The 18258-nt window shown below is 44.4% G+C and overlaps 1 protein-coding gene across 1 annotated transcript in view; it reads left to right on the top strand.

The window, feature by feature from the left end:
* Positions 1–7120: 7120 nt before the first annotated feature.
* Positions 7121–18258, top strand: part of FAT3 (FAT atypical cadherin 3) — a 684233-nt gene continuing 673095 nt past the window's right edge. Inside the window, exon 1 of the mRNA XM_030886441.2 lies at positions 7121–7195. The gene's annotated coding sequence lies outside the window, so the exon portion shown is untranslated. The remainder of the gene's footprint in view (positions 7196–18258) is intronic.

Genomic DNA, 18258 nt, shown 5'->3' with positions numbered 1-18258 from the left:
CCCACTGCAGAAGCACTTTAAACAGTAGATTTCTTTTTGCGGGGAGACGGAAATAGGTTTCCTATTGTTCAAATGGGTGTTTTAAGTGCTTTGCAGGTGTATCTTAGAGAATGGAAGTATTTATTTTTAATGACACGAACTGAAGAATACAAACAATCACAGCCCTGGAGAATTGCAGATCAAAGCTTTTTTTCATTCTTTTTTTTCTCATTATAAAACAAATGAAGGCCTCCATCTGAGGAGCTAGTAAATTCATTAATTTTTAATAGAGGAATGGCCCACAAATGGTAATCCAGTTCTTTGGGGAGAAGATCATTGCAGTGGTGTTGAAGACTACGCACTTAGGTGTTGGAGTGAAAGCTTGCTGTGCTATCTAAGGGAGTAAGTGCACGGTGTGGAGGAGAAACCGTTCAGGTGCACGATGATCCTTTGTAGCCACCCGCTTTCTACCCAGTGTACACTCTAATATTTCGTACTTTCCACATTGAGCTGTTATTTTTAGATCAGCGTTTCCCACCTTGTTGTTTGAAAGAGAAGCCCCTGATGCCGTTGATGGTGATGTTAGGAGCCTTGCATCGGTTTGGACTCCCAGCCATCGTGTCTGCGACAGCAAGAAACACCGCCCTCTCACCCTCGTTCTTAGGCTTGCATCCATGGTTGCAGCCGCCGTGTCCATCGATCCATCTTGTCCAGGGTCTCCCTCTCTTTGCTGAGCAGTGTCCTTCTCCCGGGACTGCTCTCCTGACAGCAGAAGGACCGGAGGACACCGAAATCACCGAAAGGAAGCCACGCCCTTTCAAATCTTTTTTCACATTTCTCTTCAATGCTTTTTCACAACCTCAACCTTCCTAATGACCCCCTAAACATAGAATTATTTTAGTTGCTACTTCATCACTGTACTTTTACCACTGTTAGGAATCTGGGGATGCCTGTGAAAGGGTCTTTCGACCCCAAAGGGGTCGTGACCCACAGATTGAGAACCGCTGGCTTAAGGACCTTGTCTCTTCTGATTACTTGGCTACTCTCCTAGTGATCCCCTGGTTCCTTCCTCATAAAGTTCAATCCTCACACTATGATAGTTCTTTGAGAAGGTAACTCTGTTCTCTGAACAGCAAAACACTAGTTTTCTTCCGGCAGTGGAGTGTTAGGCTCTTGGTTCCGGTTCGTGTGACTGTCCTCCTAGCCTCTTTGACCTTGTGATGACTTAGAAAGGGTCAGTCTGTTCACAGAGGGCCATGTGTTTGTTCCCAGGGGGCAGCCGCTCCACAAGTCCGCTCGCTGTTAATTGACCACACCGGGATGGTTGTGGAAGGGGTTTAGAAAGGTGGTCTGAGATTGGCAACATTTTGCTGGCACAGAGATGTTGCAGGTTGAATTAGTAGCCTATGGTAGAGGTGTGTGCACGGAAGCATGGAAATCAATATTGGACTAAGAAATGCATTTGGAGAAATAATATGAATGGCGAAATCAAAGAATTGTTGAGATGCAGGTGGTCCTGGGGGATCATCTGCTTCTATTCCCTCCTTTCAAGCCAAGGAAACTGGCTTACACTGATTAAGGAACATCTGTTGTGCCTTAGAACCAGTCAGTACCTGCATCCACTTCCTGCATCACCTGTCTCTTATTAACCTTGCAGTGTTGGCTCACTTATGGGTTTCCCCATCCATAACATGTCTTAGATTTAGCAACATATAGGTAGACAAGGGAATCTATACGTTTGCATCTTTGCAGATTGATTCTGACCAATTTCCTTATCTGTATAATGAATCTGCATGGGTTTACCTCTTGCTTTCCTTTCTCCATTTCTCAAAGTTGACTAATCCATGACCAGTGGGGCACATACGGCACATTTACCTTTGTTACCTCGCGTGTCCTGGGAGGCTAGTGTTCCACTTTGAGTGAGTGCTGGCTGCTGCCAGGGATACGTCTAACTATTTATGATTGAAGAAATGCTCAGTGGTACGACAGCTTGGGATTTAGACGTTACTGAATGAGGAGGGGGTAGGAACTTGTAAACTATCTGTCCTTTTTGGCTTTTCCCCAACAAATTGAGCCATATCAGTCTGCGCCTGGTTTCCTGTGTGACTCTGGAAGGTGTTTTGCTGATGATGCAGTTCTCAAGTGAAGATTGTCAGGTGCAATGCTGTGTCTTGATGAAAATCACTAGCACCTTGTACAGTTGTTTGCCAGTCTCTCCCATTCACCGGGAGGTGTTTTCCTAATGACCATGGCCCAGTAAAAGGACAAACAGATTTGTTTTGGAAGAAGTATGGCCAGAGTGCCCTTAGAGGGAAGGATAGGGTGACTTTGTCTTACCTGCTTTGGACATGCGGTGAGCGGAGAGCCGTCCCTGAAGAAGGACGTCATGCCTGGTGCAGTGGCGAGGCAGTGGAGAAGAGGAAGACCTCAATGAGACGATTGGCCTGTGGCTGCAGCACTGGGCTCAGGCATCGGCACTTATGAGCCTGGCACAGGACTGGGCAGTGTTCTGGTCTGTTGCACATAGGGTCGTTATGGGTCACCACTGACTCGATGGCACCTGATAGCTACGACAACAACAACATGCTCCGTGTTTGGTTACGACACCAGGTAAGAAGTGGGGCATGTGCCACCGGCTTTCCTTCAGGCTCCTTCTTCTTAGGACGTTTACTGTAGGCCAGGAAACCAAAAGAAAAGATTTCTTTTTCTGATGAAGACTAAGGGGGACTAAGCAGGGTGCTAACTGACTGCGGGCTCCAGCAGGCTGGAGTGCATTTACCTGGTAGGGATCTAGAAGGCGATGCAGAGAATGCAGCTCTGAGCGGGAGACTGGAACAGCAAGTATGTGCAGGCATCGCAGGGCACTTTTGTACATGACCTATGTTTTCAAAATGTTCACACAACAAAATACATTTTCTACGAACAAGTGCTCTTATTCTTGCGCCTCATCCCACCTCTTCTAGAGTCTGGGAAGGCACACGTCACTCACATATCTGTGGTATAGTGGTTATGCTTTAGACTGTGAGCCCAAAGGTCAACAGTTTGAAACCACCAGCTGCTCCAAGGGAAGGATCTGGGGCCTCTTACTCCCTTAAACGGTTGCAGGTGCATGAACTCATGGGGGCAGTTCTAGGCTGTCCTTTAGAGTCTGTATGAGTCAGCAACGACCCAAGGACAGTGAGTTTGGTTTGGGGAACAGAATATTAACATTATTTAGCATGCATTCTCTCACTGTAAAAAAACCATCTATCGACTCGACCATATCTAAAGTCAGCTGGTCACAAAAGGGTAAAACGAAGACAAACCAACAGCCTCTGTCAGGTGTGTAAGCATACACGAAAGATGCTGCTAGGGAATGAGCACCATGAGTCAAATACTTGCATTTTTTTATCTTTCAGATTTATCAGAGTTTGGTCAAGTCAAAACCCAGAGAGCTGCCTAGCTTTGAAAGCAATCACAGGGTTACCCTTTCACTGTTCATCCAGTGCATATGCTCTATAAATAGCCACCTCGGTGGTTTTAGATACGCACTTTGATTAAAAGTCTGAAAACGTCCAGTTTGTGAGAGGGTTGATTGCCTGGGTGGGTGCCAGTGCTTGCCCAGACTGGGGGATTCGTTTGCCTGGCCTTGAAACTGTGCTTTAGTTTCACAGTCAGTTTGGAGGGTGCTGTCTGTGTCTGGACTCTGAATGCAGATTCGTTTTCCACTTTATCTCAACTGGTTTCCTTCTCAATCTCTGCTTTCACCCCAGTGACATGCATATTTGTTGTAATTCCTTAAAATAAAATACATAGATGATAGACAGATTAAAAACAACTTTTGTTTGATCTCACATCTCCATCTAGCCATTTCCCCTTATTCTGCACCTGATTTTAGTAAAACTTTCAAAAGAGTTACCTATTCTAGGTGCTCCACTTCCTATCCGTCCTATACTCTCATCACTTCAGTTCAGTTATAGTTTGCCCTCCTCACTCCTCCGAACCCTGCTTGTGAATGTCCTCAGCGACTCCATGGGGATACATCCAGTGGTCAGTACTCAGCCCTTCCCTTCATATTTGACCTAAAAGTAACAGGTAATGCGATGAGCTGTTTCTTCCCTCTTCCTTCTTCTTGGAAGGAGATAGTTACAGATACTCCTTCTGCCCCTCTGCTTCCTCCTTCTCAGGCTTCTTTGCTGATTTCTACATATTTCCCTTGACTCTACATATTGGAGTGTCCTGAAATGAGCATGCCCTTAATGGTCTGAGCCAGTCTCGTGACATTAAATGGAACCTTTGATCTTAACTGTTGAGCTCCAGCCCTACTCTCCAAAATGATATCCAACTGTCATTCTGACAGGGCGTCTAAAACCAACATGGCCAAATGCAGTTCTTTTTGCAATGTTCCTTATCTCAATAAATGTCAAATCTATTAATATCCCATATTAGTATTTGCTTGAATTATTTGTCATCTATGAGTGTACACAAGTGTGTGTACACATAGCAGTATAGGAGGGTAAGTAAAAAAGCATTTGCTATTGGGATTCAAGTTCATGTGCACATGGATTTATTCTTCATAAAATGTGTTGAGATATGTTTAAAGGTGATGAGTGGATGGTTGCAGTTCTCTTAGTAATGCACTTATTCTCATCTCCTTAGGGTGCCTTAAAAAAGATTCAGTCAAAACTGGGATGTTCAAAAGGATTTGCTGGGCCCTTTATATGTGATGCAGAAAGGGAAGCTCATAAGATCATGGCAGCTGTGTTGGGGGTCCCAAAGAAATAATCCTGAGAGATTTTTTTTCAAAGGGTGAGGAAGGGAACTTGTTATCGAGGAGTTTCAAAAATAATTGAAAACTTTATTGATGAGGAAAAGGCTAGGAAAATTGCACAACAATGCGCCTGCTCATTCATCAAGGGTACCACGGGCTGACGTAGTGAGAATGTCCTTGGGGGAGCTCATGCCACCCGCCTTACTGCCCTGATCTTGCTGCAGCCAAATTGGTTTGTTCCCCAAACTCAAAGATCAAAAAGGAACATGCCTTGAGGCCCCAGAGGATGCCTGAACTGATATTTTGACCTGGTGTGACTCATAGAGAAGTATTCATGCTAGGGTTTAGAGAGATGGAAACACTGTATTCAGAAGTGCATACACCAAGAGAGAGGGTATGTTAAGAAACAATAGTTTACATTTAAGTATCTTGCTTTAAGAAAGTCTTTTTTTTTATGACTGTTCTGCAATATTTTTTTGACTAAGTCTCCTGTATGTATACATAATTTTTCTCTACTTTTTTCCTCTACCCTATTTGTCAGCAATGTCTGCTGGCCCCGTCGCTAACCTTTCCAGGATCTGCCTATTTCTCCTGCTCTTATCTTAGAATGGGTCACAACTATATCTCTCTAGAATTACTGCAGTCACTTCTTAACTGGGTTCCTGACGTCTACCATTCTTTCCTGTGGTGTATTTTGAATATGGCATCAAGAATGGAGGGAGACTCTTTAGCAACTTGCTGTGTGCAGATGATGCCACCTTGCTTGCTGAGAGCAAGAGGCCGAGAAGCCTCATGTTGAGGACGATCCAAGACTCCAGCCTTTCATATGGATTGCAACTCAAAGTAAAAGGAACAAGACTCCTCACAACGCGGCCAGTAGACCGCATCATGAAACGGAGAAAAGATGGAAATGCGCGAGGATTTTATTTTACGTGGATCACAATCAGCACCTAGGAGAACAATACTCGAGACATCGAAGGATATACTGCACTAGGGAAAACTGCTGTAGAAGAGCTCTTTTGGGTGTTCAGAAGCAAGGATGCCACATTGGGTGACATGATCCATGCCAGGATAGTCACCATCACTTTATACGTATTTGAAAGGTAAACAAAGAATAGAGAAGACTGCAGAGAATCGATGTGCGCCATGATGGTGTTTGGGAAAATAGTGAATATACCGTGGTGGCCTGAAGAAAGAACAAACCCATGTTGGAAAATACGGCTAAGCAGCTACCCACAATGCTCCCAAAGTTCAGTTGGAGAGACTTTATCTCATGTACTTTGCACGTGCCATCAGGAGAGAAGTTCTTGGAGAAGGACACCGTGCTAGGTAAAGTGGAGGATTTGCAAAAAGAGGAAGACCGTGGGGACTGGGTCTGGATTGACATGATGCTGCGATGGTGGATTCAAGCATCCCATCGTGCGGCTGCTGTGAGCCTGCGCAGTGTTCCATGTCGCTGTTCCAGGATCAAGGAGAGTCAGAGGCAGCGTGAGAGCACCCAAGAGCGTCACATTTATAACAGGCATTAACGCTCTGTAATCAAAACAGGGGCTGTTGGTTAAACATATTCTTAAAATTAATAATACAGAAGAAGAATTTTTGTAAATCTTAAGTGTCTATCTTTAGCATGAATGTGAGCTTCACCGAGTATGGCTTTATCACTGCTATCCTTAGGGAAAGAGGGCACCAGGCTTTTTTTTTTTTTAAATGAACCCAGATGTCCAGAATTGTATTCTTCCTCAAATTTAAACATAGCTCCAGCAGTTGTTTCAAAGCTGGAGTCGTTGAACATGACCGTGGGGATGTTAAGTGAGGTGAGACAGCTGCTTTTGTCTGTGAGGAAACTTAATTTGTGTGACACTTTCCTTCTGTCTTCCAGGAAATTAGCACGTGCCGCTTTAAAACACAGAATGGGGCTGCTGCAGTGTTTACTAGGTCAATCCAGTTTATTTCCCATCCAATCTGAGTGACTGTGTGTATGACCCTTTAGCCTGTGTTGCACGTGGCAGATTCTACCCACTGCAGGGGCGGTGCGTTCATTCACGTGGCTCTTCTAGCCAAAGGTTGTGAGTTCCACCAAATCACCTTCCCTGCATGGGTCTGGGAGGAAGGTGGGGGAAGATACTGAGAGCATTCACCTGTGAGTCATTGAGAACTAAAGTCCCTGAAACGCCATCCACTGAATATAAAAGGAGGCCTCTGAGAAGCAGGAGGAAGGATCTCAGTACCAGTGAGTCAGGAGTGGAGCTCTGTGCGGTGAGCCTCCGGAATCCAGAAGAGAGCCATGGCGTCAGAGGAGCCGCAGCAGGACCGGGAGCCAGAGCACAGAACAGTGACGGGCTTCTGAGCGCTTTCGTGCAGGAGGTTGGCTTGTGGAGTGGGGTGCCTCTGGGCACTTAATTGGGGAAGATGGACTTGCTGACCCCAGAAGTGGAGCCGAGTGTCTGCAGGCTCAGGCTGACTGGAGTGAGTAGCCTTTTGGCACCTAATACAGGGAACCGGGTTTGCTGACCCAGGGAGGTGAGCTGCCTGCTTTTGGGTTGCGGCTTATAGGGGAGTGGTATCCCCATGGGGGTATTTATGAGCAGACCTGAAAGAACATTGTAACATGTCCTGATAAACGGCTCTACCCGGACCGCTTCTCCCTGGCATCGCACACTGTTCACTTTCTCATTGAGCCCCTTCTGACAAAGTCCTGACTTGGGTCTGAGTTCTGTGCAGCCAGGACACCTGGAGTGGTAAACTCGAGAACACTAGTAAGACCACTTGAAAAAATACTTTTCTTTAGAATGAATGCTTCAACGTGGGGTCCTGTAGAGAAGACAGGATGTGACTTGCATGGTGAGCCTACCTTGTGCCCAGCAGAGATACCCAAGCTGGTATCTCCCATGGGACTCCGAGAGCTGGGGCATGCCCATTTTAGGAAGGGTTGAATGATGGGGGTGGGGCACCCTGAACGCTTCTGAATAAAATACACTCTCAATGACCAGAACGGATAGAGGAGAACAGCAATTTGGGAAACATGGCAGGTGATCTCCCCGGGCCTTTCGGGTTTCCTGAGAGGACAGGAGCTGGAACACCAGAGTGGAGGGAGCAGCCCCGAGGAGGGGGGACGATTTCCTATCGCCCAGGAAGCCCCCTCTCTTCCTTGTTAGTGCGGGGGAGTCAAGGAGGGCGGTTGTGTTGTGGGGTTGCTGGGCGGGATATAACCTTTTCAATAGCCTTCCTAGGCTTTTACCTCCCTTTTCTTTTCCCTTAATTCAAGACTAATTCACATGTGTTTGTGTGAAGTTTAGAGAATATACATTAATATAAAGAACAAGTTTAAAACTATGCTCAACAAGCTAGATGATTCTGATAAAAACACCATTCTTTTGTTGCGGTGGGGCTTCATAAAAAAAGGAAAACCAAGTCCATTGATGAGGCCTTGATTTCCACTCGTGGTGACCCCATGTGTGTGGAAATGCCCGCCTGGGGTTTTTCCGTGGCTGAGGATTGGGAAGTCAATTGCTAAGTGTTTTTTCAAAGGGAACTCTGGGTCAGACTTGACACATCAACTTTAGTTGCAGGCACCATGAATCATTGGTACCACACTGGTACTCCATCACAGATTGATTTCTGCTCCAATTTGAAGATGTAATAGCTTTTGCTTAATTTATTAGTGATCAGGTTCCTTAGTTGGACAATTAATACAAACTGCATCCCCTCCAAAGCAAACAAACAAACAAAAACCCAAGTCACACCATAGTTGCCTTGTGGGTAGTGCAAGGGCTTGAGGGAACAATGTGGGAAGGTGGCCAGTGTGTAACCCTTGTAGCTTCTGGAGACTGCCATTGTCGGTAGGAGAGGACTCTAGGTCTGCTTGCAACAACAGTGCAGGCCAGCCTTGTGGTCATAATTACTCGGTGTTCTCTGAGCTGTCCAATATCACTGTGCATTAGTAAGGGAAGTTTTCTCTTGTCCATATTAGAGATGGAGAAAATGGGGTACCGGGCTCAAGTAGCTAGCCTAAGAGTGCTTAATTGGATAGAGGTCCTGACTGCTAATGAAGTCACCTTTCCATGACACTTTGAATTTCCACGATTTGTACTCACTGAACGTTGGGTGCCTGAGGCTGGTGTCCTGCTGAGAAGCCCACAGGAGCAGGTATCATATCGTGGCACAAGGGAGATAAGCCTGAACCCCCATAGGTCAGAGGAGGCATCCCTTAGGAAGTGACCTGTGCGTGGCAGCTGGAGACCAAGTAGTCATTAAGTACAAGAGGGGACAGCCATTGGGGGGTGTCAGCATGTTGGTATCTGCCTGTAGCACCATGTAAGAGAAATTGTTTTGGGTTTTCTCTTTTCTTTCTTACCTTGTTCTCTTTTGCATGATCTTGCAGGGTTATTTGAAATTTTGTAAGCCGTGAAAACCTTTCCCTCTTCTTTATTGCAAGGTGGAATATGCGCTAATTAAATAAAATGTGAGCCTGCAGTCAGGCAGCTGTTATGATGTTCATTCCAGGCATGTGTAGCCCTCTGTTTTGCCCTTCTAAGTTTTGTCTTTTTAAGGAGATAGTTGAAAGATTTGGTAGAGCTTGCTTATGCCTGTCAATCCCCATTGATCTCACCTGGTATAGTTTGCTTGCTTTACTCATTGGCCAAAGCCTCGGTTTCTTCTTGCAAGGTGTTTCTGATCACCTCATCGGGAGCAAGCCTGAAATCTGTTTGCCTGCTAAGAAAAGGACATCAGAGAGCTAGCTGTTTTTCTGTAAAACATATTCCCCTGCTGCTGTGTCATTTATGCATTCAACTCACATTTCCTGAGCATTTACTACTTGCTATAAATTCTTCTAGGTGGAACTAGCAAAAAAAAGATTGTTCTTACCTGATATGCGAGCCGACTAGTGCAGGGAGAGGATGGTAAGAGTACTCTGCAGCCCCTGCACCCACCCCTTTGGCTGGCAGAGGATGCTCAGGCTAGGAGGTCTCTAAATACAACTATTTGACGGCATTATGGATGTGGACTCAAAAGATTTCATCCTATTCAGGGGGAAAGAAATATCACGTCTTCTAGTGTTATCCGCTATTGTACTTTTACATTTTGGTAGAAATACATTTTAATCTAATGGATACTTACGTTTTCTTCCCAGCCATATGCAAACTTTCAGTTGCAGCCAGAAAAGTGTTCTCTTTTTGAGAGAATGGTCCCTCAGCAGCCAAGCCAAACCCATCACTCTCCAGCAGATGCGCAATCATCATGACTCTTTATAAATAATAACAACAACAACAACAACAAAGCAAAATCCCACTGCCATCAACTTGATTCTGATGCATGGGGACCCTATTGGACAGACTAGAACTACTCCTTAGGATTTCAGAGGCTGAAAATCTTTCCAGGAACAGACAGCCTCATTTTTTTTTTTTTTGCCCCTGAAGAGCAGCTGGGGGTTAACAGCCCAATGTTAACCCACCGTGAGAACAGGGCTCTTGAGGACCATATAACTCCCCCCCAAAAAAACCCCACGCCATTGCCATTTGAGTCAATTCTGACTCAGTGACCCCATAGAACAGAGTAGAACTGCCTCTGTGTTTCCTGGACTATACATCTTTATGGAGCTAGCCCATAGAGCGGCAGTTCTCAACCTGTGGGTCATGACCCCTTTTGGGGGTTGAATGACCCTTTCACAGGGGTCTCCTAAGACCATCGGAAAACACATGTTTCCCGATGGTCTTGGGAACCGAGACACCGCTCCTCTCTCCGTCTCCAGGCGGGTCCACCCACATGCAGATAAGCCCACATATGAGTACCCAGCGTGAACACTGTTACCCATGCTACACCATGCTTCAAGACATTTCATTGATTTGTAATTAGGAATAAATATTTCACAATATATTTACATATTGTTTTGTGATTCATCACTAGGCTTTCATTATGTTGAATGTGTAACAATGAAAATATATCCTGCTGATCAGATATTTTCATTATGATTCATAACAGTAGCAAGATGACAGTGATGAAGTAGCAACAAAAATAATTTTATGGTTGGGGGGTCACCACAACATGAGGAACTGTACTAAAGGGTCGCGGCATTAGGGAGGTTGAGAACCACTGCCATCGAGTTTTAAGGGCTACAGATCTTTGTAGAAGCAGACTGCCCAAGTCTTTTTCCTGCAGAGGAGCCAGTGGTTTCAAACCTGACTTTTGGATAGCAGCTGGGTACTTTAACAGCAGCACACCTTGATCTTTTGTCAGTCAGGTTATCTTAACAAGCTTCAGCCTTAGATTCACTAGCTACTCTTTTCCTTTTAATAATGGTAGTTCTTCTTGGATATGCAATAAAATTACTTTGGAAGCTTTAAAAAACGGTCCAAATTCAACCCTAGATCAATTGCATTAGAATCTCTGAGATAGCGTCAAATATTGGATTCTAATGTGCAGCCAAGGTTGCAAAGCACTGATTTCCTGGGTCAATTGTAGTTTCACTAGGTTGTAGTGGGTTAAACAATATACTCACTCCTCACTTAGAATCAACATGGTTAGGTTCCAAAGGCCAGATAGTTATGCAAAATTGGTGTTATTCACAGCCATCCACCTAAGTAAGGTGTCACCCTAGTCCACACAGAAGGAGCACGCCAGCCCATATAATCCAATGTAAACAGCAGGTTCCAAGATTAGAGGAGGGAGTTGTATTAGAGCTTATATGCTGAGCACCCAGTTAGCAGAAGGCTATGGAACACTGTGAAAGTCCAAAGTCTATTTGTAGAGTCTCAAGGCAGATTACGCCTCCCTGGAACTTCCTCAGAACATTGGATATTGAAGTCTTGCCTCCAGACAATGCATTGGAAAGTGGATTACTTCAGATAGTTGGGTTAAATGTAACATAATTTCTTTTACCTTATGACTCATTTTTTAAAATTGTTCCAGTTTCTATTATCTTGTGCTTTCTTTTGAATTGAGGTTTTTCTGTTTTATTTGTTGTCATTGTTTGTTTTGTCTGATTTTCTTCATATGACATCCAGGATAGGCAATCCATAGGGACAGTAACTAGATTAATACTCTGTTAGGGCTATGATAGGAGAGCTTGAGGAGCACTTGGGGGGCTAATAACAATGGGCACAAGAAGGAAGGATATGTTCTAAAAATGTGGTGAGGATTGCACAACTCTTTTTTTTATATATAAAATTAAACCATTGAATCTTAGGGCACATGAATTCTATGCCAATAAAACTGTTTAAAAGAATGGTGCTATTCAAGAAGGAGGTGGCCAAGAGCTGGACTCTTGGAACTACTGTGCCTAGCACACCCTCTTCTGGATCCTAAGGCCCTGGTGTCAGGGTTGGTGCTTGACCAAACCTTGGGCCTTGAGCCTGGATGAGAGGCCCCAGTTGGTGGCTCTGGATGGTTGGTGGGAGTTGCTACCTGTGCCCAGGTCTTCTACAGCCTTCTCTCCACAGCCTCGGACACCCCCCTGCCATCCTGCAAGCTGAGGAGGACACCACACAAATGGGTGACATCGTGCTGGTCTTGGGAAACTCGGAATTTGAATCTAACAGCTGTTCAGCAGAGGGGACCGGCAGCCAACTTCTCCTTCAGCTGCAGGTCCTGCATTATCTCAGCATCTTTTCTCTGCAGGTTCCTCTAAGGTGCTTGAGTAAAAGGGAGCAGCATCAGCAACCTCCCCCACCTCTATCCCCTCTGTGCCCCTCTGGCCACACACAGGCACTTCTAGTAAGGGCCCAGATACCTCTTTTGCCCAAAGAGATGCTTTAACCTTGGCACCACTGGTGGGGATGCAACCAGCAAGAAACCTTCTGGAGAGCTGGCTGTTTCGCCTGAGCCAGACAGGCATATGTGCCTGTGGACCAGTAGCTGGATGGCGGGAGGAAACCCAGATTACTGTTCAAAACTGTTGAACATTATGAACAGAATGTTCAGATTGTTGATTTTTTGTTATTGCAAATCCAAATTGTTGGATAATGGAGAGTCAACAGGGCAGGAGCTAGGTGTGGTGTGGTGTAGCTACTTTTGGTAAATGAGGGGAGTGGATGGAAGAGGTTGGGTTAACACTTTCTCCCTGTTCAGTCATCCCTGAGCAGAATCAAGGTGTACAGATACAGATGAGATATTCATGTCCACCTCTAGGCCCATCATCTTTATAACTCCCTTTGGGTTAAAAACAGTAACTCCACTCCTCATTCCTTCACATTGTCATGGCTCAGAGCTCGGGGTTAAGACTCTTGGCTTTAGAGTTGGAAAGGGCTGAATTTAAATTTCAGCCTCTTCACTCCCCAGGCATGTAGATGGCCGTAAGTAAGCTATTTAATGATATTCTTGTGCAGAGTCTATGTCTGCTGAGCCAGGACATGCATTTCAGGGCTGTTTGATTAAGTGAGACTGAGTGCACATAGAATGAGCCCTTCTTTACAACCAGGTACAGAGGAAGGGCTCAGTGGACAAGAGCTGTTTTGACAGCGGTGTTTCTAGTATAAAGCACAATCATGAATGTTGGACTGTGAGGGGCACCATGCACTGCCAATGCTGGGTGCCATTGTCTATCTTATGACTGAGCAAAGGGAAGCAAACAAACTCAGGAAGCTGCTAGTGGCCAAGTGCGTGTCTGGTCCAACTTGTTCTAGCCTACTGGCTTCATGTTATTTTTAGAATCGATGGATTTCAATGGGTGTTAGGAAGGTCTGCAAAAAGGCCCAGAATTAAATGGAGATAATCTCAATGGTTACCCTGCTTCTTCCACGTTATCCCTGATCTCCCCGTTTGCCTATAATTGTGCAGGAGGGATTGGCTCCATTTGGACATGATGTCTCAAATCTTAGCCATCTTTTGGTTTTAGCATCTTCCAGGCTCAGAACCCAGAAGGAGAGACTGACTTCCTTCTTGGATCTGAACATCCGTCCTGTATGTCACTGAGACAATTCTGTGAGACCCCAAACAAAGCAACCCTTAGATTCCATTGGAATAATTACAGACTCTATGCATCATCACTACCCCAAATTTAAATTCAAATAAATAACAGAGCTGGAGCTTGAATTTTAGTTACCATGATTCTTACACTCTGTACTGTCATAGCAAGCAAAGCAATATACGAAAGAGGAAGGGGAACCGCCAAGGAATTAGATGACCATATCACTGGAATATTGTCATTGAGATTTGTTTCATCCCCCATAGACGGCTCCTTCTCAATGAAGTCCTCCTTGAATGCTTGTGTCCTGTGAATTCTCATAGTGTTTCATTGACTTTAGACTGTTTTCCAGTGCAGCCAGGTTTAGGTTTACAGAAAGACTGTGCAGAAAGTCCAGAGTGTTTCTGTACACCTTTTTCTGTGCACACATGTCTGTGACCACTGTTATAAATGTACGCATTGGTGTGGCACAGGTTTACAAATGATGAGCCGCGATTGATGCAGCATTACTAACGGAAGTCCATCTGAGGTTCCCTCTTTGTGCCATAGCTACCTGTGGATTTTTACAAGCACATGATAGCATGTATTCATCATTACAGTGTCATGTAGGACAGTTTCGCTGCCCTTAAAATTACCAATGAATCTACTGATTCATTGATTGAGTTCTCCTCACTCTCCAAGACCCCCTGGCCACTGACCTTTTTGAGGATAATTTTTCTTTTAATAAAAGTACTTATGCATCTATTTTGACAGACGTCTTAAGGTGCAGGCTTTGTGTTAGTTAATTTTATATTCCTCTCAATATCTGGTAGTCTTTTACATAGTAAGTGCTCAATGCTTGTTAGCTGACTGGATAAGAACTTTGGGGACAATCATATAAATGAATCCATGGCATCCAGAGCGTATCACGCACCACCATTGTTCTTCGGCTGTTTCATAGCAGCTCTGACTTTCCCACAATAGTTACTCGTTTGGTACCTTAACCTGTTCTCTAGACAAAATCCAAGGTCAAGAGCCATGGTGGAAATTTGTACCATTCCTTTACCCCTCCAAATTCCAAACCTTTTTACACCTGTACATCTGCAAACATACTGTTTTCTGTGTTCTCCTGGTTTCTAAGTGAACGTAGTTATCATTTAGAATTCTCCCACCTGCTTCCAGATGTCAAAGGGAGGGAGGCTTGCTCTGGAGAGCTCATCAATTCCGCTCCAGTGGACACTGGGAGGATGCACGAAAGATAATTTTGCCTGTAAATTCTCTTTTGAAATCTCAAATTGACCACAATCTGTGGCACCTCTTGCTTTAGCTGAATATGTTGGGAAGGTAGGATGGCCATTGTTTGAGTCAGAAATTCTGTCCATCAGATGTTGGACATAATAAACCAGCATTTGCCTGGCTGGTGGTGGTAAGCATTTTTTTTTTAAGAATAAGCTTGTTTCTGTGTGCACAACAAGGAACTGGGGGTGGTGAAGACGTCCAGGATAAGACAAGTGGTGATTGACAGCCCAGCTGGTGGAGATAGGTAATTGGAAATTCATGGCACATAAATCTCCCAGTACTTATCTTGAAGCACAGGAAGAGAAGATCTGAGCAGAGAGAACATTTAACTCTTTCTTCTTTGTAGCAGATCTTTAAGTTCTTCATTTTGACTTTAATTAAATTATGGTTTTCTGTCTTGGAGAGATAAATGTGTAATGCTTAAGGACATGACACAGTACACTGTAAATGGAAATGTGTAGAACTATTTGAGAAGTACTTTGCTTAGAATTTGGGAGCCTTTCCCATGGGTCCAATTCCTTAAGAGAGCAATTATTTCCTCTCTCGATGGGTTTCCTGTTTCTCTGGGCACAGCGGTGTGCTCCGTGTGTGTCTTATAATCTTTACGTGGAAAATGGAGTTTTGAAAAATGAAAGCGTGTCCAGTAATTAGTAAAGAACCTAGGGCACAATTGTAGCTTAGAGGATGGAATGGTGGTCATGCTTGTTGATGCCCCATGCATGCTTTGTAGATTTGGATCTTTCCTTTAACATCTTGGAGCCGGACTATCACCTTCTCATGATGTGTGTGTGTGTGTGTGTGTGTGTGTGTGTGTGTGTGTGAATAATTATCACATTATTAAATATGGTTTTTAGGCCACGTTTATTTATTTTTCTAAATGACACATTCCAATTTAACCTAAACAACTAAAACGTTTCGATTGTAATGAATATTTTGAACTTGGAGCAGAGCAAACCTGGGGAGATCAGAGTCTCCAGTTTGCATCTGAACTTGATATATTTTATCAGCTGGACATCCACGGTCTCTGCCTCATTTGTTTTGAAGTTCAGAACACTTATCTAATCTTAGTGCCCTGTATGCGCAAAGATTTTGGGCCACATCTGTGTCATTTCATGCTGGTACAGTGTTGCATCTGTTGCCATGCCCAAGTTCCTGCTGAGGAGCAGCTACACTGTAGGGGGCCAGCTCTCTAAGGTGTTGGACCTTCCAACAGCATGATGCCCTTTTATCTGGCTGAAAGCTTCGAAGGGAGTATAAATTGGCCGATGGGAGGGGGTGTACTGGGCTACAGACACAGAAAAAAGAGAAGCTGTAGAAGGGGTACAATTAATCTGAGAATATGCATTGAGTCTCGGAAGTACCGAACAGTTGCATAAGGCACCCTGGACGTACTCAAGCAGGATGAGACTTGATGTCTGAGACCTGGACCCAGGAGACCCTGGGGATCATGTGAACTCTTCCAGTAGCCAACCCCAGTATCTGGGTTGAACTAGGTCATTAAAATAAAATCACCATTTGGACTAGATAATAGGGTTCAGTAGGAGACAAAGATGTCATAAACTTTCTTACCTTTTCCTATGGCCATTTAAGGCTTCTGTATAATTTTAATGTATGGCATGTGTGTTATCTCACTCCTTGCTACTCTCCTGTGCCCAGCCTGGGAGGACAACAAATACATTGTCAATATGGATTGACTGATTCAATGGTGATCAAGGTAATAGCAGGGGGATGGGTCATATAGGAATGGGGTAAAGACAAATTTGACAATCACAGCAGGAAACCTTTAGTAGAAGTGATTATGAAGCTTTTAAAACCATGCTTTATGTCTTAAAAAGCACTGCAATTAATATGTGTCTCTTCAGTGCAGGAAACAAAAAGCCACCTTTTCATTTAAACAATATCAGCAGCAGCTGTCAGCACTACTCACATAAGCGTTTCTAAGGGAAGGCTTCCTGGTTCACGGACAGGTTAAGGTCTCTTTTGTTACTCTGAAGGTTTGCGTGAACCCTGACTTTTTATAGTCCCATACCTACAGAAGGAACTCCAACCCCCCGGCTGGACTTTCCGGCCCTCCTAGATGCTATTAAACGATCTTTTAACTCATCTCCGATAGTCAGCAAACATTATCTATGCGGCACGCAATGTTCTTTATGCTCAGGATTCAAAATAGGGAAGGGCAAGCAAGGTTTATTCTAACAATAGGAGAAGCATGAACTAGATGCATACAGTTAAAGGTTTAGGTGTTCTAAGAGTAATTTCAACATGGTGCAAGTATACAGAAGTCCTAGGGGATGCAAAAAACAATTAATACACTTGGCTACTAACTGAAAGATTGGAATTTTGAGTCTATACCAAGGTACCTTGGAATTAAGGTGTGGTGATTTACTTCTGAAAAGCCATATAAAACTCTCTGGGACCCTGTTCTTCGCTAACACAGAATGGGATGCTCATGTGTTGGCACTGACTTGCTTTGGAAACTGGCTGGCTAAAAAGGCACAACATAAAAATCCCGTGTAACTTCATGCCACTGTTTCTTTGCACATCATATTTCCCATGTCCAGCATGTCAATTTCAACGAGCCTTGTGGCAAAGCCCAGCTCTTCAATCCAATTCAAGCTTAAAGGGCCTGTGGTAGACATGATCCTGGATTCTTCCCCTGGATGAAGAGTTCCAGGGATTCATGTGAGAGTGTAGGGCATGCACTTGTGCGATTCCCCGTGGACCATGAGGATTTGAGCAAGGGAATTCATCCCACCCACTTGGTGGAGAGTAGGAGTGTAACAGACGGTCAGAGGCATGGAGGCAGGCAGGCTCTGGGAGCAGCCCCTCTGACGTGGCCGTATCCGCCCCTGGAGTGTTCTGCTTTCTTTCTCCCCCATATATTTGAAAGAATGGCCACAGCGGGGCCTTCTCTGGCTACCTTGTCTAAAACAACCCCCTCTCTTCATTCAAGTATATCTTCTTCACCTTGTAAAGATCTATATCTATTTTTAATCATTTTATTGGGGGCTCATGCACCTCTTATCACAATACATACATCCATCCATTGTGTCAAGTACATTTGTACATTTGTTGCCATCATCATTTTCAAAACATTTGCTTTCTACTTGAGCCCTTAGTATCAGCTCCTCATTTTCCCCTCCCTCCTTGCTCCCTCATGAACCCTTGATAATTTATAAATTATTATTTTATCATATCTTACACTGTCCGATGTCTCCCTTCACCCACTTTTTTGATGCCCTTCCCCCAGGGAGGATGTTATATGTAGATCCTTGTAATTGGTTCCCCCTTGCCACCCCACCCTCCCTCCACCCTCCTGGTATCGCCATTCTAACCACTGGTCCTGAAGGGA

Source organism: Echinops telfairi, unplaced genomic scaffold (assembly GCF_000313985.2).
Source record: "Echinops telfairi isolate 266 unplaced genomic scaffold, ASM31398v2 ScPeMD7_1713;HRSCAF=2227, whole genome shotgun sequence".
NCBI lineage: Eukaryota > Metazoa > Chordata > Mammalia > Afrosoricida > Tenrecidae > Echinops > Echinops telfairi.
This window is presented reverse-complemented; position numbering and strand designations above follow the sequence as displayed.